Raw genomic sequence first — 25445 nt, 5'->3', positions numbered from 1 at the left:
TTTTGTGTGTGTGTTTTACTTCTCCAAGGAAGCAATTCATAGAACAGACACCCTTTTCCCTTCTATTAGTGTATTAAAATAAAAAAAGGAATATGTTTTGGAGGCTCCTGACATACCTAAGCAATGACTCTCTTATATATCTAAGGAAAATAGATGTGTTTAACAGTGTGAAAATGTGTCTAGGCATGCTAATCATATATTTTTTAAGTTAAAAAAAAATTTTTTTAAATTGTAAGTTAGAGATTTGCAGATACTAACCACTATGTATAAAATAGATTAAAAAAACAAGTTTCTTCTGTATAGTACAGGGAACTGTATTCAATATCTCACAGTAACCTATAATGAAAATGAATATGAAAAGGGATATATGTATGTGCAATGTATGATTGAAACATTATGCCATACACCAGAAACTGAAACATTGTAAACTGACTATACTTCAATTAAAAAAAACAGAAATAAAAAAATTAATTATATATTTGTTTATTGAAGTATAGTTAATTTACAGTACTTTGTTAATTTCTGGTGTACAGCATAAAGATTCATTTATATATATGTATATATATCCCTATTCATAGTTTTTCATTATAGGCCATTACAAGGTATTGAATATAGTTTCCTGTGCTGTACTGTAGGACCTTGTTGTTTATCTATTTTATATACAGTAGTTAGCATCTATAAATTCTGAATGATAATTTATTAAGAAACACAAAACCAAAGGTAATGCAAGACAACCTGAATTTATGTGGGAACAGCAAAGATTTTATTGTGCATTTTACAAGACAAAGGTAGTTTCTCCAGGCTATTAGTTGCTGGTTTTTCAAGGACAGATACAAAGCTATCATTTTTCCAGATGAATAGCAAGAGGAAGAAAGGTGCATTGGCGGTGCCCTGTGCTCATGTGCTTACTGTTCACAAAACTTCCACCTATGTCTGTCTTGACGTGGGAATTCACTGAACCGATGATCAGACTCTGCCTTCCTGGTGCCATGAAAGAGAAGGGTAATTTCAGTCCACTGCAGCTCAAACTATTGATGTCCAAGCTCATTATGCATTATTAACTTCTTTATGGTGTTGGGACACCAAAGAGAGATCCTGTTAAGAAGCAGAGAGTGCAAAACAGGATCAGTGGGATATTGTAATCAGGTGGAGGAGCAACTAAAGTGCCTGGGAAAAGACCTCCAGATGGTGATGAAAAAAAGATGACCTCCAGTGGTGAGGCTACACACACTCCTGGAGGGGAGCCTCATGCCCACACGCTGGGAAGGGGGCTTGAAGAAGAAGAAAGAGCAGCCAATTTTTCCTTCTAGGTAGAGATCACGGCAAAAGCCTCCTTGGGGAAAGAGCACAAACCCTTCGAGCAAAAGAAGTTTGTTGATTATCTGTGGATTTCCATCACTCATACTCCCCCCACCCCCACTCCCGACCAGCAAGAATTAGGCATGGACATAGGCATGAAATTATCCCTGCCTACGGTGTCTCGGGGTGTTGGTGCCTCTATCTGAGGTAGCTGGGCTCTGCTGTTTCTTCAGAGTTCTAAAGAATCAAACCAAAAAAAAAAAAAAAAAAAAACAAATAAAAATGAAGAATCAAACCTAATTCACATACCAGGATTTCTCATTTTGAGGCCAAATGAATGTTTTGATATAAGAGGTCTTTTCGCTTCTGCTGATGGAAAAAACATCAATGATTTATCTATTAACAGTATTTTTTCAGCCACTCAAGTTTATCATCTCATAAAGTTGGGAGAATCAAATAAATTAATATTTGTTTTAACATTTAAAATGCTGTACAAATGTGAATTATTTTTGTTATCTTCCTGTTGACATTGAAATTCATGCATTAGGTAATGATGTAAAAATCCACTATGAAATGATGAGTCAACTGCTTGATGTCGGCTCCTACCACTGCCCTCTGGGTTTCCATCAGTGCTGACTATAGTTCCCCAGAACTGTGAAATGAGGTGGTCATGTTTAGAGTGAAATTAAAAAGAGTTCACATGTAATGGTCAAAATTAACCATCAACAGCATTGCCTCAACTTAAGAGAAATAGTCAGTAGTGACTTAGGTGACCTGTGGAGATGATTCCAATATTCCATTTGAAGCTATATATTACTATTTTCTTTTACTAACTGAAGCTCTAATGTAACCAGTCCTATTCAGTTACAGACATACAATCATATGCAAATGTATAAATAAAAATAAATTCAGAAATAAGTGCATATATTTCAACAGGAGGCAAGTATCAAGTGACAAAAATAAAAAAATTCAGTAACAAGTTTGATGTCCCGTATTCAAGGTAGGACAACCCATGCACTGAGGGAGTGGAGCACTCTACAAGCAGTGGGGCTCTGTTCCCAAGAGATTCAGGATGCACATTTTACAGAGCATTGGAAGCGGCAATACGCAGACAAGGCGTGTTTGGCTAGGAGGCCAGGGATTTCCTCATAAAGTGAGCAGGTCCATTTTCCAGGGTAAGTTAAGCTCACTAAAGCTGAGGTGGAGGATTGTAATTGGTGAACGTGAGGTTTCCTTGACAGTGAGGCCTCTACCCTGAAGGCCAGATGATTTAGGTTTCGATTTGCGATGTGGACCGGGTCACCGGGGTGGCCTCCATTCTGTGGGTCCCACCTGATGGAAGGAATACCTAGGTGTGTCATTTAGAAACCAGGAGCTTAGAAAGGAAGAACGTGCCTCTGTAAAGTGCACGATGACACAAAAAGACAGTCCCTTGGGCTGGGAAAACTATTCAGCCATGTATTTTGAGCTGGGCTTGAATGATCACATTACTTACTCAAAAAAAGCCAGAATGAATCATGAAGTCAAAAAATGATCTATATTTCTGCACACTGGATTAGTGTACATTGTGCTCACAGTGTACACATCATGGTCCCACAGAGAAGAGAGTTACTGAGAGAATGTGGGGATGTGTGTCTGGGGAGGTGTGTTTGTATTTCCAGGAGTGGGGAAACAGTGAAGGGAATGTTTGATCGGAGTCATTTTGTCCATTACATTATGTAATATTCTCTGGAAAAATGAAACTCGTAAAGGATAAGAGGTGTGAAATGCCATGGTACGTCTGGGGGAGGAGGACCACTCTGCGCCAGACCCTTAGCTGTGAGGTATTGTAGACATGCAAGAGAGGAGGGAGGAGAAATCCTTCGCCCGGCTGGAGAAGCAGGCAACGGTACTTCATCAGCCTGCAAGGAAATCTCATCTTTCCATCCCCACAAGATCTCCTTCAATATTTACCTTAGGTTATTGATGCACAATTACAACTCTTTAGTCGTTAATTCATTGAGAGCAGTATTTTCTTACTCAGGTCCAAACTTCTATCCTTTGCAATCTACCTGGACAAACCTGGCACCCTGTAAATATGGGAAGTAAGAGAGGAGGGAAAGAATCGCAAACTCTAAGACAAGACCTGCCAAGGGGGTCTGACTCCCTCCACCAAGATGCGTGAGATTCTTCTCCACCTCCATCATCAAAGCAGGATGCTCCATGGCATTGGGGTTGAGGGGGAGGGGAGGAGGTTCTGCAGATGCATCACAGGAGTGAGTACAGGCTTAGCTGTTGTCATGTGTGGCTGCTTAACACTTACTTACAGAGAGAACACCACATCTGAAAACTGGGGTGAAGGCATGCCTACCTAACTAAACGGTCCTATGACTCTAGCCTCCTGCCATCTCTAACACTCCAAGACTACATCCAATTGTATATTGGACAGAGGCAGACAGCATTACGGATGCCTAATGATTTCATTAACAACAGAACTCTCATTAGAGCAAGGTGCTAAAAATGAAATGCACTGTTCTTTAATAATCAGCAAAAGAACCTGAAATGGGCTTAAATGTAATTTCACTCTAGCAAGCTGTGAATAACCTGCTTCCAATCACTGCAGAAAGTGCTCTGTATTCATGTAGGGGAGAGAGAACACTTCGGTCCTTCCAGTGGCTACAGATTAGCGTGGCCATTAGCACAACCTTATAAATCCACAAGCTTAGAATTAGTGAAGGCTAGAAGGTCACAGGCTGAAATTTCTCAGAGCACAGCCCTTCAGAGACACTTCAGAAACAGTTTTATAATTTCTCCTTGAACTCATGTGCTTTCTGCATTAGACTGTTTACATTTTGACACACATCATGTCAGTCAAGTAAGAGAAGACAGACATCAAGTGCTCATGGGCCCTAATATACCATTTAGGAAGAAGCCACCAGCTGTGGCAAGGAAAATGTGAGGGAAGAATACAATCTTTTTAAAGAACCCTTTGAAACATAAAATAAAAATTACAGTGTGCCTTGCTGCTTGATTGTCTCCTGTACAAAGGCAACTGACACTGACTGGAATCTGTGGCCTTGCAGCCCACATGCCTTCCCGATGATCTAAACTACTCAGGCTTGAAATGAGAAAACTTGAGGCCTCGTCTTGTGTGTAGACTCATGCGGGCACTTGGTTGTTTTCAATCAAACTTCAATATGAAGCACCCCTCCGTCTTCTCCACCCCGCACTCTCTTAAAACCAAAACAAAATCAAAATCTGACATGAAAAATGTTGTTCCAATGCTTGCTGAACATTGTCACTTGAAAACTGCATCAAAACTTTCACAAATAAATAGGTACTAGTTTATTCCTGGTGATCATAAGATTAATATTGAACCTCAACATTGTCATTTCTCAGCTAGTCAATAGTCCTTTCCCAGAATGTCACCAATTCTGAATTTGGGGCTAGATATAATTAAGTGTCACTGGCTGAAAATTCCTTGAGGAGCTGACCATTGCTGTCTGAGTACAGCTTCCGGCAAGAGAGAAATACATCTGTTTCAACCTGTTTAATGCTAGTTGCCAGCATCTCCAAAGAAGTAAGATGCGACAGTTTTGATTTTGACTTAATGCATGACGTTCTCAGGATGAGAGCTAATTTGTGTTAACCAAATCCTATATTCCATCTATTGCTTCCCAGACTAAATCAATTAAACCATATACGTTATTTGTTTGTTTGTGTGTGTTTATTTATTTATTTCTGTCAGAGGCTCAGTATCAGCCTCTGGTTGGACTCTTGGTCTGCTCTCACGGAGATGTACGGGAAGCCAGTGGACAGCACTGATGAAGTGTCTGCACGGCGACCATGTGGTTGGCGGTGCTCTCAGATGTCAGTGTGCGTTAGATCCCCTGGGTGGCTGTTACAAATGCAGACGCTAGTGCCTTATTTCATGTCTACAGAATCAATATCAAGAGGTGGATCCGAAGCTACATCCTGAAAAGCATCATAGAAGATGCAGATGAACCTGGGGTCTATATTTTGAAAACACTGGTTTATAATCCAGGAGGAGTCCACCAGAATGGAATAGTAAAAGAAAGGTACTGGATTTAGAAGCAAATTACCTTGGTTCCATTCTAATTTCTTGATTTGTTAATGGTGTTCTTGCCTTATTTAATTAGCATCAGTAAGCCTTAATTTTTTTATCAATAAAAACAAGGAAGATCTAAAATATTATGTTTTTATCCTAAAGGATCCATCTAGCAGTATAATCCAACCCACTGTTAATGTATTTTTGAAGGAATTTTAGTTTGTTTTTTTTTTTTAATTTATTTACTGGCTTTAGAAAAAAGAAATCTAGACTAGGGTAGTGTTGAGAAAATTTTCATTGAAATAATAATGTTCACCCTACAACACTCTTTGAAAAACTGCAGTTCTAAAGTAGAGATGCATGAAAATAGCTCTATTTTTATTTACAAGGATTTGAAATAGGTCAACATTCGTGATTTAGTGCACAACCAAAAACCGGGTCCTGATACTAGTGAAATAAACAAATAATAAAAAAGAAAAAATCCCAAACCATCTTAGGCCTCAGAATGTATGGCATGGCCAAAGAAACAAAACAAAACTGAGGGCTTGGTAGACATACAACACATTTGGGGTCTAGGCCCTGTTCCAGAACTCAGATCCTGGTAATTTATACCATCTACCCCCAACCTCTAAGTTAAATGTCAAAAGAGAAAGAAATTGACAAAAATGTGCTCTTCCCTTCCAAAATTATACTCTTTAAACTATTCCAAAATAATATTAGCTCCAGAGTTAACTGCTTATTTTATTTCCTTACTGTGAAGAAATTATTATTATGTGTTTAGCTATTAGGGTTGTTGCCAGGGTGATTGTCACACACACCACATTACAAGGAGGAACTGAGCTTCTTGAAATCTCCTCATTTACAGACACTCCTCACTCTCCCATCACTTAAACAAAAAGAACATTTTGGTGAAAAACATTTACGTACTCTATCTCCTCCTGCCTACAGCAGAAGATTAAATCATATGGATGGAATTTTATGTACCAACTTTGCAAAGGTAGCTTGATGTATACAACTTGGCAAGGGTGGAACTACAAGTTGGGGGGAGACACCAGAATAATTTATGATTTTCTAAGACCTTACTGATTAAAAAAATTCTTTGTTTCTATAATACTTTTTCTAGTCTTTATTTCTAATTAAATCTTATCAAAAGTTAACACAAACCAGACCAATGACATCGTCTTCAGAATCGGAGGAGTACAACACTAGGCACTTGGCAATTCATCCGTGGATTCTTTTTGCACCTGCACAAGAACTCCTTTCTGAGTTATAGACTTGGAGGCCTAATGCCATGCCTCAAGGGTAGATCAAGGTGTGCCCTGGGATCAACCGTCTAAGTAAATTTCCCAGCACCTGCAAATATTAATTGTTAGTCGAATTTAGACAGCTGAGGCAGTCAAACCCTTTTCTTCTTCTTTTTTTCATGTGGTTCCAATCACAACTATGAATAACTAGATGATGTTTGACATTAATAAATGCAAATGCACTTCTAGATCAGGTTAGTTTTTACAGTATTGAGGAGGGGAGATGCTATTCTCTTTAACTAGTGATTAAAATTAAAATTTATTGTTATTACCAAAGAGAAAAAAATTATTGGGTTAAATATCAATAATGATACAGTATATCAGAAAGAGTTAAATACAAAAATTAATGTGTAAATCCCTAACACTGCTAAGACTTTCAAGTTGGGGATGAGATTGAAATGAGGAGGCCAGAAGTAAGTTCTGCAGGAAGGGGAAGGCTAGAGATGTGGCATTTGTTTCCCTGGCATGGTAAGGAGAAGCCACGAGTGAAAATGCAGGTTTATAGGAGTTTGAATGAAATTAAACCAGGATAAGGGACAGAATAAAATTTTCTAAGACTACACACAAAGCCATCAGACTACAGCATTAGAGCACTCTGTCCTGCCTTAGGAATGTAAAAGAATATAAAGGAATCTAGGAATCTGAAAAGAATAAAGTTTGGAGATGTAGTGTTGCTAAAGAGAGCATGGCCACTTTGTAGAAGCTTCTTCCCATTTTGTATATACACGATGCACATTTTCTGTTTGCTGTGCCAGACCCGCTTCTCTCCTCCACCAGCTCCTGCCTTCTTTCTGTGCCCTGTGAGGCTGACCTTTATAAGCACTCTGGTCCTCTGCTCCACGCCGAGTTTGTGCGTGCTTAGATCTGCACCATCACCTGGTCTGCTCTCTGACTGATGCAGCCCCAGCAGGGCTCACAGTGTTTTGAAGTTTGTGGAGCTACAGCTTTCCTGCCACTTCTGGCCGAGAGTGCCTCTGTTCTGGGGATTCCTTCAGATCAGATCACCCACAGGCATGACCCTGCAGAACCTTGGCTCCTGCTTCACATTTTTTCCCCTTGTGCCCTGATGCTTCCTCATTGCTGCTGAGTGGGAAACACCACAGGACCACTCAGTGTCCGTTAATAACATGATCCAGAAGATCAAGGGAGTCAACACTTCATAAGGCCATGAATAGCCAATGGGCCCTTCAAATACTTGAGAGACATCCCAACTTCCTATCACTTTTCTGGAGCTGTTTTGTGAAACCAAGGTATCTGCTTGTGGTGAAGAAGGAGCCAGCTCAGTAAAGCGAGTTGTTATATTTGCTCTCCTTGTATTGCTTCCCTCCCTCTTTCCTCAACTCCGCTTCCGCAGGGTTGCACTCCCAAAGAATGTGTCCGTTTAGGCTCTGTTTCAGATACACCTGGTCTAGTACACTATCTGGCTTCTGGTCTGAGACAGTGGGACGTGTGGCATGATATAGGAAGTTCACAAGAAAGTGAGTTTGGTGTTTTTGTTTTCCTTTCTCCACTCTTGCCAATTCCACCCCAGCCCGTTCGTCCAGCTGTTCTCTCTGGGTTCCAGGATCTGCTCCCTCTCCTGGCTCCTTCAGGCCTACGGAGACAGTGACTCCCAGATACTGCCCTACCTCTTAATTGTTTTCTCTTAGCCCTGCCCACTCCTTTGTAGTTAGTCCATTTATAACATATGCTCAGTGATCCCGTTGATTTGTTCGACACCTTCCTTGAAAAGTCTGCAACGGATCCAGACACTTAACCTCATAAGTAAAGTGGGAAATTGACACACTGATAATCTTAGAATAGGAACAATGCAGAAGGTCTGCCAAGCTTATAGAAGGTACAGGGGAATAAAGGTTTTGGCAGACCTGGTACGGGGTGGAATGCCATCAGCACTAACATCTTCCAGGTCTAACACTCCTCGCCCTTGCTCAGGGAGCCATGCAGACCTTAACATCAATCGTGTCTAATGAACGAAATAATAGATGGGAAAATGTGGGTAGTTGGACCTATTTTGAGTTATGTTGATAAAGGATACAAAGCAAGCAGGAAAGGTGCTCTGATATACTAAACCATAAAACAAAAACCACTCAGCTTAGAATCAGAAGAGAGGAGACAGAGCCATCATTGAGATACTTACTAACTATCGGACACTGAACCAGCCATTTCCCTACCCTGAGTCTTAGTGCCCTAATATGTAAAATGGGGATTAAAATGCCACACTACACGGGTCACAAGGCTGTTATAAAGTTTACATAAGATGAAGCATATGAGAGTACATTATTTTGCTAGCACATTAGTGATATTATAAATATGGATGTAAATGTGTGTGCTTCATGGAAATAACCTAATATGCACAATGGACTGAAAACCAAAATTATGAAACAGAAAACATTGGACACACCTATTTCTTTGGGAAGAGAATAAACCCTGGGCTTAGCCATAGTGGAATTCACATTTTGATATCAATTTATAAATGTTTGCCTAAATAGTGCATTAGATACAATGCAGCGTATAAGTAAAAAATGGTCCATTTTATATTTTTTCCAACAGAAAATTCATTTTCTGGCCAGAATTTTACAAAATGATGTTTTTCTAGTCAATGTGCCTGAATATTTTTCTCTGGCATTCTTGACCATTGTTCCAGTATAGTGGGGAAGAAAAAGTCACCTTTCCAAAACAGACAAAATGTGTGCCTTCTAGGATAACGGCCAAAAGCACAGACCAAGACCCAAGCAAACCCTGGTCGGAGGGTAAGGCTCAGAGCCAGTTCCTCTGGCTCCACAGGCTTTGCCTCATTCTGCAGATAAACCTCAGCTGCTCTGAGCCGCCGCTTTTTGCACAGACTCTGCCTGAAACTGTGGCTCAGGTTCCCACAGGCACTTGATTTGCTCTCATTTCTGAGACTGATTCATGAAGAACATTTATCAACTGTTTCTGCTTTCTTTGGTTCACATGTTGAAGTTTTGCTGACATCCACTGTAGAGGGGAAATCAGATTCAATATCCCATCAATTTTCAGCATAGAAAAGCAAGCACGTTTCAGCTGTGTCACAGCATCAGCAGTAAACATATTTAATAATATCAATTACTGACTTCGACACTTTCATGATCTGGAAAAACATACAACCTCTTGGAGATAGTCTTTTGCAACTAAGAGAAAAATGCATTTATTATAGAGTACGGTGCAAACATTTTCAGTGGGTACTAACTGTGTAGTTACAGGAATAGCATAATCTTTTGTGGTTCTTCATTTTGGAGAATGGAAATCTAGGCTGAGATGCTAAATAAATCATCTAATTCCTTCAGATACGGCTCTTGAAGAAATTTTTGGATTCCTTTAGAGAAGCTCTATTCAAATATTCCAGAGAAGCAAATTAAATTGATTTTTCTAATTTGTAGGAAATTCCACACTGACTCTTGGAAATTACATACAGTTGTATATGTAATTCAGCATCGTGAAGAATAAGTGGGTTTTTGTTGTTTATTATGATGATCACCATACTCGTTAGTTGCTTTATATGCTTTCCCATTTTATTATATCAAAAAATCATATGAAGTAGAAATCAGCATGCCCATTTTATAGAAGAGAAAACAAAGACTCAGAGACGGTAAATAATTCCAAGACGAGAAGCTAGTAAATGGGAGACACAGATTTGAATCCATTTTCTACTAGTTTGAGATTAAGTTCTTTCGAAGATGTTCTGCTGCTATTTCTTTTGTGCAAGAAGGCGTTAGAGATTGATTTCTTTAAAATCTTGGTTTCTAGGACGATAAACAGTATTCTTTTCCAGAAGGAAAATTTTCTCCACTGTTCTCCCTGTGGCCTTGTACATGCATGCTGCTCTGGAGGAGAAGCTCCCTTTGTGATATTTTCCTATAGACTGTAAGTAAAAAAGAAAAAAAGTGCCTCGTCACAGTTTTTTGTAGGACCTGTTGCAGTCAGCTAAGGGCTGCATTGTGACTGTCTTACCTTAAGGAGGCAATAATCAAATGAGAACTCCAAAACTTCTGAAAGATTTAAAAAAATAAATAAGAGTTTTCAAAAGAATGAGAATGGGGTCCTAATTCTGGAAACATTCACCCAGCCAAAGGAGGTGGGACAGACAACACAGCCCCGCTTCCATACCATCCCTCTTACTGTTACTGAACTCGAGTTCATGTGCCCGACCGAGCCTGAGACCAAACAAACACAAACATTAGAGTTTGGAGCAGAGAAAGGTTTACTGTAGGGCCCAGCAAGGAGGACCAGGTGGGTTATGCCCAAGAAAACCCTGAACTTTCAGCAAAGCATGTTTAAAGGCCAGTTGGGGGTGGGGGTCCAGATGAATTGATCAGTTTATGCACAATTCTGACTGGTTGATGTTAAGGGAACAGGGTGGTCAACACTATCGACCCTTAGGCGTCAGAAGGTGTGGGGCCAAGTGCTCACCATCATCAAGTAGTTAAGTTCTTCCCTTTGGTGGTGGTTTTAACATCTGAAAAACCCAGGAAATATGCATGAGATGCTATTATCTGGTACTTCAGAGAGGGGCTGCAGAAGAGGACATGGGGGAGGGGTCTGTGCCTGGAAGTCCCCTCAGGGTCCTGCTCCGTTACAATACTAGGTTAATGGAAATGTTCTCCCATTAAATGGGTAAACCCAGTGGCGCTGCACCAGCAGTGATGACGCGGGTCCTTAGATTCTCGTGGCCGGGAGTGTGATGGTTCTGTTAAACATCCCTGGATGAGGAAACCACACACACGCACAGGGACACACGGGAATACTCCCTGAGGTCCACAGAACTGCAATAGAAGTTGGTTGATTCAACCTCAGCTGGCAAAATGGTCAAGCAAAGCCTCCACCTACTAGCGTCAGAGACACAAGAAAAGCAATAGGAAATTCCAGCACGATGCAGGGGTGAGCCTTCAGAGGCCGCACTCCTGGGCTCTCAGAACCTGTCAAACTCCGTCATGGGAAAAGGACCTACCCACCTGGAGAGGAAAACGGGGTTGGAGAGAGAAAGAGAGCTAGTTCTTCACCTTGACACGACCGGAGAAGGCTGTACCAGTCTGTCAGGGAAAATTTCTTGCGGCGTCAGTCCTGGGGGCATCTTTCTGAGCCCATGAGAGCAGGCCTTTCTCCCAGACAAAACTGGATCTGGGAGCACAGGCACCAGGACAGGGGAGCAGCACCAAAGCCAGCGTGCCGACTCGCTGGGTTTCCAGAGTTACTGACTTACCTTTCTAGGGCAGGAGGTTGGCAGTTCCCCTTCCACTGTTTGCTTTTCATTTTGTCCTTGTGTTAGAGCAGGCAGATAGCTAGATATGAGCAGAGAAAGGAGGACACAGACCAAATGGCAGGAATTGGGCAAATTAGCCTTGCAGATCAGAAGTACCCATCATGTACCGACGCCATGACACTTCCTATCCAGACTAAATAAGGACAAAAATCCCTCCTCCCTTTGGGAAGGTGGAGTTGGGATGATAATCAGGGAATACGACCCCAAACCCTTCCCTCCCCAGTGAATATTCTGCCCATCCATTTTTAGACCCTATGTAGCTAACTAACTTGCCAAAGAAACTCAGGGCAGCCGCTCACTGAGCCTGCCCGCTCTCCCCTGAGAGTGTACTATCCATTCTCTAATAAATCCTCACTTTACCTTTTTAACCACCAGAGACGTCTTGTCTCTGAATTCTTTCTGGGACGGGACAAGAACCTGGAACACCGGTTGCGTCCATCAGCAACACTTGCTTCTAACACATATTATCAATTAATTTAATCCTCAGCCAACATTGTCAGAGTCATGTTTCAAACTCAGGCAGTCTGACTGCAGAATCCACAAGCATGTTCATTTTTTCATGTTGCCGGACTTTGCCCATTAATGCTGGAACAATTGTGTATGAACTTCACGGGAGAGTATGGGGAGTCTTGGTGCAGAAATATGCTACTAAAGATTTATGTTGTAGCTTTTCCCTGCTGGACAATCTGAAGGACCACAGCTTCCTTGTATGAAGGCCAGTAAGGATCTAGCACCATCCTCCCAGACTGGCCCTAGTAACTTGCAGAAAGATAAAGAAAGGTTGACAAGACCCAGAAAAATGCAGGCAGAAAGAAAAGGGGGAGAGGACAGCCAGGGAGAGAAGACACTCCTGTCGGCCACCTGAAAAGGATCCTAAAGGGATGGAATATTTTCTGGTTAGAGGAAGCAAAGAAAGGTTTGGCATCATATCCTTGACTTTGTTTTTGTTCACAAGTGATTAATAAGGCTGATTTCTTTCTATTAATCGACAGTCTTTCCTGCTCTTCCAGGCAATTCAGCCACACAAAGGAGTTGCATTTATTAATTATTGTAAAGTATTTACTTCTGCATCCGTCTCCCTCAGTGGACTATGAATTCCTTCGGGGCAACTCTATGTTCATTTCATCCCTGTCCCCTGTCCTTAGCTCCCAGTGCTGTCCAAGAAGTGAGAGGACCGAGGTCATGCTGGTGCCCAGCTCTTTGGCTTGGGTCTCTAAGCTGTGGAACTCTTTTGTTAATAAACAATTCTACCTGGCAATTCTCTGGCCATGGGAGTGATTTCACATCTTAGAAGAAGTTACCCGTGACCATGTTCTCTTCTAGGACTTAAAAAAATAGAGACTGAGGCCTTCCTCTGTGGACATAATCCAGTCACTCTCAGTCCTAGTGGGAGGTTTGTAATGTCTGTGCTCAGGACTGCAAAGCAGTTGGCACATTCAGAAGTCAAATAATTAGTATGGAGCTTTTCTAACTTTTAAAAACAAACCCTATCATTTGAATTTTAAACATACTGTGATTTCCCAAAATAGAAACTGCTCTAGTTTCTCATATTTTATTTTTAGAACGATGTGCAAAACTTGAGGTGAGAAAATACATTTTGTGTATTTATTTAAAATTCAGACCTGTTAATGGTTTTTGTGTGTACCAAATAGTATGAAGGTAAAAAAGAAAAAGCCACTTTAAAAATTGTCAGCCAAAGGACCAACTAGAAAAAATTTTTAAAGTTAAAATTACTCAATATCAGAAGCAGATTGATTAATTTATTTATTATTTGCTTCAGGAAGGGGAAAGAGAATGAGAGGCCATTTAATGCAGTTATTGGAATGATACCTTGTTATATTTTTACCAACTGATCCAATAGACAACATGATACATTAATAGTTTTCATTTTAATTTTATTTTGTATATGTGCACATGTCTGTGGGAGGATGGGTGAGAATGTCTGCAATGCTGGGTGAGACAGACTCTCCTCCCCCCACCATGAAGGCACTTCTGCTACATGGGTTGGATTTAGAGGCCGAAGCACTTGTCTAATTGAATAGATTTTGCTCCAAATTAATTATTTAATCAACTGGGGGAATTTTGCCATTATTTTATTTAGAACTATGATACGTCGCTGCCTAAATGCAAGCCCATTTTATGAGCTATTTCTTCCCTTCTCTGTCCACTCTATGGTTCTGTGTTTTCTTCCATTATCTTCCTTTAGATCTTGTGATTGTGCAGTTTGGAACCCCTTGTCCTGCTGACAACAAACTGCCTTGTAACTTGGCGTCTCCACGTGATTTCCTGCTCTGCGTCCCCTTCAGCCTGGCTCGCCTTCAGCCTGGCTCACCTTCAGTGGTGCTGCGTCTTTCCTGTCCTCCTCTGTATGGGCCTCTTATTCCTTCCTGCCTTACAGATCAGTGGGAACGAGGTTGTCAGCCTCTCTCCCACCGCAACCCCAGTCATTACACGCTAGCATCCGAATTTTCCACCCCAACTCCTACTGTCATCTTGAGGAATTTCAACAGCCACGCCCATGATTCTCTAACTGCCTCGCTCCTCATCCAGTTGTAAAGACAGTCACTTGGTCACGACCTTGCCAGTCTTCTCTTCTGGAAAACTGAAGTATCAGTACTTCTGAACGTCAGCTTCTATACCTTTCTTTCTGTCTATTATTTCCACTAAATTGCTTTGCTGATTTCCATGTAGTATTAAATGCTTTGATTTCTCTCTGTTCTCCAAGTATATTAGCCCCTTATTTTAATGAATGTAAGTGAATCCCCAGCCTGTGTCTTGGGTATTTAAAGTAGGAAAAACGACCTTATTGTTAGTGGTACTGTTATTGTTATCGTTACTGTATTACCACTGTCCATTCGCCATTTGCTTATTCTTTCAGTTCTCTAACCTTCTTCCTTCACTGTCTCCATCTGGCAAATTCCAACATTGTTCAAACGAACCCATTGCTTTTCTGTTTTGCTCACACGATCCCATTCTCTTTAGCAAATTGTTTCTTACCTTTATTCTTCTAATGTGGTTTCCCTAACAACAAACATCCTAATCTTAACCTTATTTCTAGTTCACCTTAGGAAAGAAGGTACAGACAGTGAAATAATACTTAGCAATTAGAAACAATTGACTAGCTGTTCACCCATCAGCATGATTACATCATGAAATGTACTGCTGAGTGAAAAAAAGAAAAGTAAAAAAGAGAAGGGGACAAATGGTACAATAATTTGTGCTAATTAAAAATGCATGAACACAGAATGACACTAAACATTTTATAAGAAGCTAAGCTACCCCGGCTTATTATACTGCTCTCTTGACTGGTCTCCCAGTCTGAGCCCTTGACTTGTTACAGTTAATTTACTAAAATTCTTCCAAGGAATCGCACAGCACTCACAGCCAAAGCCTAAATTCTATGGGGGGAGGGGAGACAACACAACCCAGCCCAGTTTGCCTGCAGCCCTGCTTTCCTATCTGAGTTCATCTGTTCCAGCTACAGTGGCCTCTTTCCTGTTTGTTGAACAAGCCAGGGACGCTCTTCCTCTGATATTTGCTTCCAGTAAACACATCCATGACTAAAACAGAAAGGGTACGGGGGTGTTGCTCAGTGGTAGAGCACATGCTTAGTGAGTGGGAGGTCCTGGGTTCAATCTCCAGTACCTCTATTAAAAAAGAAGAAGAAAAAAAAAAAAACAGAAAAGAATTATTCCCTACCCGCTCCCCCAGGGGCTACCCTCTAGTGTGTGTGCCTGTCGAGGAAGAGGGTGGGAGGAAGGTAGTTGAGAGACAGATAATAAGCAAAAGGACCAATTTGTATAGCATTTTAGGAAGTGATACATTTTATGGAGTAAAGTTTGGCAGGGAAGAGCTGTAGAGACTGTAGACATGGGATAGAGGATGCATTAGCATTTTATTTATTTATATAATTATTTTTTGGATGCTCTAGTAGCTTTATGAACTCCCTTTTTTCCAGAGGTAGCAGGACCTCATAGCCGGAGAGCTGGAGAGGAAGCCAGGAAGCTGTGGTCTCTGGATGGGTCATTCAGGTGGGGTACAGAGGGCATCTTGCATCTCTTGGAAATCTCCTCCTGTCCACAATGAGCTGGACACAAATATCACCTCTTTTGTTCAGGGCATGTGGCTGCTTCATTTAAATGCAGTCAGGGAAGGGCTTGTTGGGAAAGTGCCAATGAAGCAAAGAACAGGAAGAGGTAAGTAGGGGAGCTGTTTGGCTGGAGGAGGAGCAGGAGAGTCGGCTGGGAAGGGCTGGCGTGTTCTTGTTCTGGGAGCAGCACTCAGCCCACTGTTTCGGGGCCTTGGGCGTGAGGGGCAGTGGCAGATGAGGTTATAGAGCTGAAGGATGGGCAGCTGTGCAGGGCTTTGTAGGCATTTCTAAAGATCCTTAGTTTTGTCTGGTGATGTGGGAAGCTCTTTAAAGGATCTGAGCAGAGAAGAGACATGATCTGACTTGAAGTATTTGTTCAAATGTCACGTTCTCTGTGAGACTCCGATGACCTTGATCAGAACCCCAACCTCACCTTTCCTGGCCACTTCCTATTCTCACTCCTTGATTTCTTTTTTCTTGTTAACACTTAGGAGCATCTAAGCTATTTGCTTTACCTATTTATTTTCATTTTTCTTTCTCCTGCTTCCTCTCCTCATATTAGTATAGAAAATCCACAAAGACAGGATAATTCTTTTCTTCTATTTTGTTCACTGACATAGTCCTCAGCCCCATCTACACCTGCACGTGCTAAGAATAATGCACTGGGGGACAGATAAATATCACCAGTAACAGACATTTGAATAAGTGCCTATAGGGGCAGAGTAGATGAACGAAAGTAGAAATAGGGATAAAACTGATGAATAAATAAAACAAAAGAGGAAACTTACATGGAACTACTCTGATAGTTCGCCATGAAATGTTAAGATTTACTCAACTGTTGGCAAACAAAATAAAAACGCATACATTTCTAAATTGAGAAAAGCTTTAAGATATGAATTTCTTTAAATTACTGATTCTCTGTGATAAACTTTACTGCCTCTGTGTCCATTTTCACATCTACCCCACCTTCAATTTAAAGACAGGGGCCTCTTTTGTAAAGCAAACCCCTTTGTTTGCTCCTTTCATCTTTCTTGGGGACATTGCTTCATAATATGTGCCCTTTCTTTTCAGACCTGTAACTTTTCCACCCTCAAAGAGACCTTTTCTTCACTACGTTGATATGTTTACATTTTCCAATCTTGAAAATTAAGAATTAAAGCAATCAAATAAAGTAATTTCTTTAAAAAAAGTTCGTTAATTTTTTCCACATAAATGATTCCTTACAAGAGATAGTAATTGCTAAAAGGTCCATCTAAGGTTAATGAAAAAATTGCATGAAACATTGAAGCCATGGTAATTTTTGTAAAGCTGTTGATTCTCTATATGTTTTACTTTTTTAATTAAAAAGAATTTTTAATTGAAGTATAGTCAGTTTAAAATGTTGTGTTAATTTCTGGTGTACAGCAAAGTTATTCAGTTATACATTTCATATTTTTCTTCAATATTGGCTATTATAAGGTATGAATACAGTCCCCTGTGCGATACTGTAGGAAAATACAGTAACTTCTGACCTTATCTCCCCTTCCAAATGCTGCTCCATTTCTTTCTAAACAAAGCTTTGAAAGAAGTGGCCTCAGCATTCTGTTTCTACTCAACTTCTGGTTCCCAGAATCATTTTTCAAACTGGTCCCTGACCTTATCATATACCTAAAGCTCTTTGGTTAGGAGCATCATTAGTTTGCTAATCTTTTGGCTCATTGAAAAGATAATTATATATATGTAACATGTGTCATTACCCTGCTAGACTCTGGGGATGCAGTGTGGCAGGAGAAAGTATTTTCTTCACCAATTTATCACTACCACCTTCTTGGGCAAAAAATTTAGCCTCTCCCTCTGGGTATTAATCAAGACTGAAAAAAAAAAAAAGATGCAGCCTTTAAAATGCAGCTCAGAGATAGAAAGGAAAAAAGAAATGTCTCTCTTGCTTGAAAACACAGTCGTTACGCTACGAAAAGTTTGCTCAGGACGATGTAAATGGCTGATTATTGATGATTATTGATACATGTTTGATCCTGAGGCTGAAACAGCAATTCTCTCCTTCAATATTTTCTCTATTCTCAGAGATCCAAAATTTCTCAATTCATTTTAACAACGATTTTTCCAAAGGGAAAGCTTTTCAACCACGGATACAGTCTAAAACAAGGGAGCAGGACACCAAAGCAGGAATGAGAGAGAAACATTCTTTACAGGACACTGGGATAAATGGGATATGGGTAAATTTTTAAAAAAGCTTTTTTTTTTTTTTTTTTTTTTTACAATAAGGAGTCTCTCAAGTATACTTGGGAGTCGAGAATAAGAGAACAAAAGTTCTGCCACATTCAGGAAGTAACTGGTCAGTTAACTAGCAGCGATTATAAGCCTCTCTCATCCCTTACTCACTGTAGAGTCTGTATGGAGAAAACTTGGACCAGAAGTGAAGTCTTTCCTGGTGTATCAGTCTGAGTCTGGGTGCTTAGTTCATGGGCTAACAGAGACAAGGGACTTGATTCTATAAAGAACTGTACTCGTATCTCCTTCTGTGTTAATGATGTTAAGTTAGAAATAAGACACTGCCTAACCCCTCAAGGAACTATCACCTACTGCAGAGGGACACGTCAAGTAAACAGCTGTGACTAAATAAGACAGTTGCTTTAATGGTGTATGTGCCAGGAGCAGTAGAAGGAGCAGTAGCACCTGTATCAACCTGGAGCTGTCAAGTTCAATGTCACAGAGAATACAGCAATCGAGCTGAGAGTTTTAAGATATAAAAGTTGATTAGATTCCCAAGAGAAGAGGGGCCTAGGCAGAGGGGACAGTGCCTACAAAGGTATAAAGAAGCAAGGCTGGTTCTGCAATCTACAGGCAATTCAGTATTTTGGGATTAAAAGTAGGAGATAATCTAACCGAGCAGGACTCTATGGGACTTTCCTGGGACAGACCCCTCCGTGTCCTCCACCTGCCTCTTGTTTGTAGAAAAACTCCTAGGCCTTCCCCAAGTTCCAAAGAATAAATTTAATCAGAGAAGTGAGAAAATGCAGAAACAAAAGAAAATAGTCAAGCCAAACAAAAGAAAGCAGTGTAGCCATTAAACAAAGTCAGGGACATTTAGTTCCTTCTCAAGGGCTATAGGTAATATTCTGAGCCATATCCTTTGAGCTGTTTTGCAGATAATGAAACCCCCACTAGGAGGAAGAAGCTAACTGTATTCTGCCCACAAGCCCCAGACCCCAGACTGGTTGGAACCAGAAGGCTGATGATGTTGACTCCGGACTACCTCACCAACAGCCAGTCAGAAGAAGGCCCATGAGCTGATTGCACACCCTTCTACCTCCTCCCTCACCCTGTCTTTAAAAACCTGTCCCTAGAAGCCATCAAGGAGTTTGGGCTTTTTGAGCACTAGCTGCCTAGACTCCTTGCCTGGCACCTGCAATAAACACTGCACTTCCCTTCATCACAACCCGGTGTCAGCAGACTGACTTTACTGCGCACAGGAAAGCGGACCCAAGTTTGGTTCAGTAACAATTAGTGAGAGAAAGGTTGTGTTTGGCTAGGTGATTGGATCAGGAACCAGAAGTTAAATGTTGAAAGGCTATTTTATATCCTGCCAAGGAGTTTAGACTTTTCTTTTGTAGGCCAATGGAAAAAAGAGTGTACCTGTGGTTGAATTTTATTTTCCATTTTCAAGTTATCTGAATTCTCCAAGTCTTTCTACATGAACAGCTTCTACATTGGTAATACGAGGGGAAAAAATGGAAAATTATTGCTCTCTTGTACGTGCCTGGGTACAATGAATACATTGGTGTTGAATTGTAATATTTAGTCCCTTTTGAGTTCGTTACGTATAAATAGGTCTTTGAATCTAGTCACTCCTCGTAAAGTGATAAAATCAATTATCTAGATGCGATCAACACTTTTCTAAATCTACCAGTGATGAATAAACTGAACTACCTATAACTCATATAGGGTGAGGCCCACTAGAGGAAGAATTCTGCAAATTCTCTCCCTACAGCTCAGCTGCACATATCGTAGCGACCGTGCGCACCAAGTGCCGTGAGGCGTTGCCTGGGACGATGTTGGGTTTGGAGACTGCTAACCTGTAATTTGAAACGCTTTTTGCTCTGCCTAAAATTGCTTCCCGTTTTTTAGCAGCACTATTTTTAAGCTACTTAAATCTTTGATTTAGTGTATCCTCTTGCAAGTTTTATTTTCATAGCTGTTTCCTATATTAATGGCTATTGCATTTTTTTCCATTTTATCTTAAGCTCCTGTTAAGGATGGAGCTGTATGATCTATTGTTCCCAGGAATGACTTCAAATTTTCTCATTACTGCAAGACATTAAGTTGCCAAGATATGATTTACTTTAGTAAGTGCCTTTTATGTCATCTACGTTGGAGAGTTTTTGTGACTGTTATTTAAATTTCATTTCCCTGGCAATCTGTCTCCGAGTTAAAAAAAAAAAAAAAAGGACAGACTAGATGTTGGATTCCACTAAAATATCTAAAACATTAGCGAGCTGCCATTGCCTCGTTAGGCAGACACCACCAGCACAGACCACACACCGCATGAAACCGGAGCGGCCACCTGGAAACAGCAGAGGAGAGGGGTGCTTCTTGGCAGCGCCTTTCCAAATGTGTTCCTATCAACTGCACACATTTCTGAATATGTTGAAGCACAGAGAAGACCACAGAAGTGGAAAATTGGAAGGCGGAAAAAAAAATCCCCTTAGGCAAAGATTTAAAGTTAATTTTCAAGAATGTTTAGGTGGAGGATGCTTGCTGGAGGTCGATAAAGGTAGAGAGTACAATAGAAGCTTCTGTTCTAAGGCTGAGGGACTGTGTTGAATTGGCTGATAAGAAAATGAAATTGTGTAAACAAATTTAAGGTGATGATGAAGGGGTTCAATCATGCTGAGGACTTGCTGAGCGGGGCTCAGAAAACTGTCACCATAGTCATCTGAGAAAGTGATGTTTTACGTGTTTGTACCCAGTGCAATATTTGGACTGAAAAATAGTCAGGTTGATAGAAGTGATCTCCTTTAAATCACTCCTCCGTTGGATGGCAATATTCTGCAATATTTTTATTGACTGCATTAAGCCAGAGTGAATAATTTGAAATACTGGGTTAAAACAAATGTTTAAAAAGGAGAGCAAAATAATAAATATTTAAATATTACTTGAAAAGTCACTACAATAATTTAGTAGTCATATTTTATTTGCTGATAATGTCTAAGGCTATTATTATTATTCCTTTGATTTATAATGTGCACTTAGTTTTAAGGCCTCCCAGCACGTGTAAATTACAAAATCCTAAGTGATTTAAACAATGGCATAACTAACAATGGTACTTAAGGATGGTATTAGCGCTGCAACACCCCTGTTACTCATATCAGCAGACCTTAGGTATATTATCTCAGAAATGACGTTACTGAATTATTCCCATTCCTGTCATCATATATATTCCTGTTCAATAGCATTAAGCTAAAAAAAAACCAAACATGTAAATGTTAAGAATAAAACTTTTAAGTCATGCTTTCCAGAAAGATTCCTAACAATCATTTTATAGCTGTTCTTAATTATTATTTTTCTTCCAATGCCACCATCTTAAGATATGGCTTCCATTAAAAAACAATAATAATTATAAGATATGACTTGCTATGTATGTACTTTATATATCAACAATCTTATGAGGTAAGACTATTACCGTATCTATTTTTACAGAGGAAGGAACTCAAGGCACCAACAGGTTAAATAACTGTTTCCAGTATCACACTGCTACCAGCATAGGGAGGCTCAAACCCAAGCTGTCTTGGCTTCGTTTTGAAACAAAGAAGCACATCCTCTTTCACCACTGATTATTTCTGGTTAATTTAATGTGTTTTGTTCTAATTTTTTAAAGCAAGTAATAATAATTATGAAATATTCACTGGTGTTACCCATAGTGTGAATTGTCCATTGCCAGACACCTAAATATTTGGAAACATTTGTATTTTGGACCAATTTTTTTTAAACTTTTTGTTTCTGTGTTTATTCTTCTCTGCTGGACTCAAGTTGGTGGTTGGGCAAGAGAGACGGAACAGAACAAAAATGATGAGGCAGGAAATCAGGGAAAGTTCCTGAAGCAGGCAATAGAGGGAGTTTAGGCAACTAAGACATCCTGCAGTTAAAACAGGCTGATGACCCGGCAGGTGACAGAGTTTGGCAGCAGAGTCCCATAAAGCCATTAGCATGATAAATTCACAACTATTGTGCTCCCAGCCAAATGGTATTTGGAGGCAGGTATCTGGTCTTTAGAAATGAAACAGAAGAACAATGCAATTGAATCAAAAAACCAAACCAAGTAGGATAGTGTGATCCAGTGAATAAAATAAGAACCTGAGGTTTGCAGCTGGGACTTCTCTGGAGCAGGAACAAGATGTGAAAGTAAAAATCAGTCCTGCTGATGATAAGACTGTGCTGTTCCTCAAGGAACATCAGCCATTTTCCAATGGATTAGGGATAATGCCAACAAAGAACAGTGCTTCTACAGAATCATACCCATGGCCACACCACAGCTGCGAAATTGCCAAAGATGAGTTCTTCAGAGTGCTTGTTACTTTCTCACCAGTGACATACCCAGTTATGTTGCATTTCTCCCACTTCTTGAACAAAATCACTGAAATAACTAATTCTTGAACACATCCATCTCAAACTGGACCCCTACTTCCATGTCCCTACTTAGAATCAACCAGTACAACCAAAACCCTAGAAGAGGTCCTCTTCTTCCATCCCCTTTTCCAAGTTGCCCCCACAGTAACTCTGCTAAGCGTTCTCTTTCGCTTCAGAAAAATAATAGATCTCACCTTGTTTCACTACCTTTGTGTTCCTCGTCTTCTTTGCGCAGTGGACTTTAATAAAAAAAAAAAAAAAGACCAGTTTTTAGAACAAACATGGCTGGACAAATAAGATTTACTGTTTCCATGTAATGGGCATGTGGCAAACATGACTACACTCAGATTTTGGTCCAGAACCTTGAGAGGAGCTAATGCATGAAGTTAAATGGCCCTAGCTACAAAGTTCAGAAAAACTGAGGGCTAGGGAGTCAAGGACATAACTATAGCCAAAGTTCGCTAATTTATTTATTTTTTACTCTAGAATTATAGAGACTTGCGATTAGGTGATCTTTTAGGTAATAACAGATGGGAGTCAGACACTTACTCTTTTATTTGAATGTTTAATCTTAATTGTGATAAATATATTTTAAAAGATCTGACATTATATGAATAGATTTTCTAATTTGTTTTCTTCTCTAAAAGAAAATTTGGAGCTTGAAATCATTATCTGAAATATTCTACTCTTGACACATGGGCATTTATGGGTTTTGGGGTTTTTTTTTGTATATATGTATTATTGAAGTATAGTCAGTTTACAATGTGTCAACTTCTGGTGTACAGTATAATGCTTCATACATGAACATACATAGATTTGTTTTTATATTCTTTTTTATCATAAGTTACTACAAGATAATGAACATAGTTCCCTGTGCTATACAGTATAAACTTGCTTATCTATTTTATATATACTAGTTTATATGAGAATTTATGTTTGATATACATTTCTTAGGTGGGCTTTCATGGACTGTTTAGGGTTGCTCTGAAGACAGTATGAGCAGAAGGGATGTATTGCTTCAGCACCCCAAAATTTCATTATGAAACATAAATACTCTACAATATTTAAAACACAGACTGTAACCAATTGTATAGTCTTGAAGATGTTTCTAGGCCTCCCTGTTTACTTACAAAAAAAAAAAAAAGAAAAGAAAAACCATACGTAAACCTCATTAGAAATTCCTGACTGTGCAGGAAAGGTGCAGCTGCTGGCTATTCATCACCTAAACTTTGCTTTGTTTCTATTGACAGATCATTTTAATAACCACAATTCTCCAGTTGATCTAAAGTATTCCACACTTCCGTGCTCGAGCAATTTATTATCTAACTGCCTAAAATAGGAAATTTTATTTCTGCACTTCTCCTTGGTAATTCTTCTTCTTCCTCCCAGTACATTTGTTTCTCCTAAAAGTGGACTTGAATAACAATGTTTGCCTTTTCAAACAAAGAAAAAAATTTTAGTCTGACAGTTTAGCCAGACTTGATAGATAATGTAAAGCTGTTTAAATAGAAGGAGCTCAGTGCCATGTGACCTCCCATACTTGAGGACTGTTTTCTGTGCTGGTCTACCCTACTATTGATTTCTTCTATCTGAATTTATAGAATATTTGAGTTAAGTAATTAAAAAAAAAAGTGGGGAAAAAGTGACACACATAAATCACGGACAGTGTTCATCATTGTATAGAATAGAAAGAAAGACTGACGTGTGTCCCCTGCCTAACATCTTCCAGTGACTCAACTACACTCCCATTGCCTCCTTCCCTTCTGTTTAAGGAAAGATGGGAAACAGTGCTAATTCTTTCCCTCATTGTTGGTCTAAGAGTCAATCCTGCAATGACATTATTTTAAACAGTAAAGCATCTTTCCCGTATCATACTCTACATTAATGATGTGACAAGATTCTGGAGAAAACACACTCCAGTTTTGTTTATGACAACAAATGAGTCTTGGGTTGTCAACTTGCTCACTCTATGTATTAAATTCTGAAGCTGAAAAATATCCATGAAATAATAAACTACAGTGTTTTGTCGAGATGAACTTCAGCACGTCTTTTTCATGCCATTAACTAGCTGAGTGTGAACTGATTTGAGAACAACCTGATAAAGTTTATATTTTCAGTCTGCGGGAAAAGTAAATGATAGCTCAAAAGGCTATTTTCATCACCCTTGATGATTTTGGTCTTCATTGCATTTCCTTATTTCTTGCTAAAGCTATTTTGCTAGAGGCTACAATATACTGAGAATTAGAGCTAGTGGAGTGGAAGTAACTTGGCTTTGAAGCTAAGTGGCCAGACTGCCTCCCTCCGGCAAAAATATCTCCTTATGATAAAGCAGAATTCCTTTATAATAGCCCCGGTGAACTTCTGAGAGATTGCCTAAGTGTCAGGCCCAGTTTAGAAGGTACTTTAGGGTGCCATTTTGAAGGAAGAAAATACCATGTTTGTTCAAGTAAGCCTTAAAAATAACACTCAAGCCTCACATTTCTTTCCCTCCTGCAGGCAAGGCAGGATGAAGGTCGGGATAAGGAAAACCTACAATCAGTGTCAGGGAAAGGGTTCATGACCGTACGTTGTTGCAATTTAAGAGGTTGGAGAAAGGAGCCCAGGTAACCAGCATGTCTGTTTTCACCAACTTCAGGTTCAATATAAGGTAGTATGACTTTTTAGAGGCACATCACTATGGCTTCGAGACTGCATCCCATGAACTGAGGAACTCTTGTTCTACCCCTCAGCTTCTCTTCCTGAGATATTCTCCAAAGCCCACTAGAGTTAGTTTTGAGCAAGGCTCAATCAATCCTAGTTACC

The 25445-nt window shown here is 39.9% G+C and overlaps 1 long non-coding RNA gene across 2 annotated transcripts in view; it reads right to left on the bottom strand.

Moving 5' to 3' along the window:
* Window positions 1–740: 740 nt before the first annotated feature.
* Window positions 741–25445, bottom strand: part of LOC105087774 (uncharacterized) — a 697491-nt gene continuing 672786 nt past the window's right edge. The window contains exons 7-9 of one of the 2 annotated variants that reach the window (XR_004138757.2): window positions 22838–22882; window positions 11870–11948; window positions 741–1095 (exon numbers count right to left, since the gene is read on the bottom strand). This is a non-coding gene — a long non-coding RNA (uncharacterized LOC105087774). Of the gene's footprint in view, window positions 1096–10183; window positions 10532–11869; window positions 11949–22837; window positions 22883–25445 lie in introns of those variants that run through there. The other variant, XR_837041.3, reaches the window with a different exon arrangement.

Source organism: Camelus dromedarius, chromosome 2 (assembly GCF_036321535.1).
Source record: "Camelus dromedarius isolate mCamDro1 chromosome 2, mCamDro1.pat, whole genome shotgun sequence".
NCBI classification, from domain to species: Eukaryota; Metazoa; Chordata; class Mammalia; order Artiodactyla; family Camelidae; genus Camelus; species Camelus dromedarius.
Note: the sequence above shows the minus strand (reverse complement) of the source record. Positions and strands in the feature narration are given on the sequence as shown.